Below are 1,797 nucleotides of genomic sequence, written 5' to 3'. Positions count from 1 at the left end.
TGTGTGTGTGTGTGTGTGTGTGTGTGTGTGTGTGTGTGTGTGTGTGTGTATCATGCAGGAGCTGAGGCTACAGGTCCGTGGGGACACCTGCTTGTTTTGTAGGTGCTAAGGTTCAAAGTTTTGGTCAGAAAAGGGCATCTAATCCCTTGGAGCTGGAGTTATGGTCATGAACCACGCTGTGGGAACTGAACCTGGTCCTCACTCTGCAAGGGTAGCAAGTGTTCTTAACCACGGAGCCAAATTCTCCAGGTTCAAAACAAGAAGTTAAAGTAGTTCTGTTTTAAATTATAATTATGTGATTTTAAATAAGTGTTCTCTTTCTTTAAAAAAATTATTCTCAGATATTTTGATAGATAACACAATTGAAAACTGCCTTTAGCATTTTCAAAGAATGGTACATAACTGTAATTTTTTCTTATGGGTTGGGTATTTTAGATCCTAAATGAAGACTTAGGGTTTTATTAAAAAGAAGGCATGAGTTGGGAGTGTATCCAAAGCCGTCAAACACTTCTCCTCCCTGCTTTTCCCTCTTTCACTCTCTCTGAGCATTATCATGGTGGAAAACCAAGAATGAAAACTTACACAGATATTTAAGCGTTCACACAGCCTCTGGCATGACTGCAAGGAAAGGAAAGAGAGCAGTTACACCTCGGTTGCTTGTTATTTTTTCATGTTTTCTAGTATGTTTTTCTTTTTGTTGTTGTTTTGTTTTTTGAGGCGGGGTTTCTCTTTGTGTAGCTGTGGCTGTCCTGGCACTCACTCTGCACACCAGAGATCCACCTGCCACTTCTTGCAGATGCTGAGATTAAGGGGTGTGCCACCATCGCCTGGCTAAGAGTATTTTTCAATGTTCTGGAGAAAAGTTCTTTTAAGAAAACAATTATACAAATTGCTCCAGGGCCATCATATAGAAGAGGAGGGGCTTAGAAGTCAGCTGGGTAATGATGTAAACAATCCTAATATTAAAGGGGGGACCTGCGAGCATAACTCCCATCTCTGCTCTCCGTGGACTAAGGCCTTGGGCACTGAGAGAAGGCTCTCAGCCACCAAGGTTCGCTCCATCCCCACCTTATCAATCTGGCCTAGAATTCCAGCTCTGATCCAGGCTGGCCTTGAACTTGCTATCCTCCTGCCTCATCCTCCCTGAGTGCTGGAACTGTGGGCGTGTGCACCTCACTTGTTTCCTATCTTCTCCTCAAACTATGAAAGAAGAAGCCATCTGGCAGCCATCTCTGAGCATAAGCCTGAGCTTATCAAGATATTCTAAGCATCTTCGGGAAGATTCAAAGCACAAGAGTACACCAAAAGGCCGAAATTGAAGAGTAAATAAAATCTGAGTCAGACAGTGGCTAAAAATAGAAACAAAGTTGCCTGCCAGCTTTCTTGACCAAAAGAAAAAAGTTTACCAACCGGCAGAAAGTCCTCTAAGGGAACACGTTACATGTAAGTTGAAGAGAGATTTGCATATCATAATTGCTGTGTCTGGCAAAACTAGACTATGAGACATGAATAGCTGAGAGGAGAGCACTCTGGTAGGAGATGAAAAAGGCGAAAGAAAATATTTTATTACTCTCTGACTAATTAGCAACTTGATCGTATTAACTTAGTAACTTAATTAGTAAGTAATTAGTAGCTTCTGTTTATTTTGTGCCTATGTGACAGTGTGTGTTATGACTATGTGTGTGTGAGATAGTGTGTTGGTGATGGTCTGTGTTACAGTGTGTTGTGACAGTGTGTGTGTGACTGACTCTGTGTGTGTGTGTGTGTGTGTGTGTGTGTGTGTGTGTGTGTGTGTGT

This window comes from Psammomys obesus, unplaced genomic scaffold, assembly GCF_907164565.1.
Source record: "Psammomys obesus unplaced genomic scaffold, mPsaObe1.curated_primary_1811, whole genome shotgun sequence".
NCBI classification, from domain to species: Eukaryota; Metazoa; Chordata; class Mammalia; order Rodentia; family Muridae; genus Psammomys; species Psammomys obesus.
Note: the sequence above shows the minus strand (reverse complement) of the source record.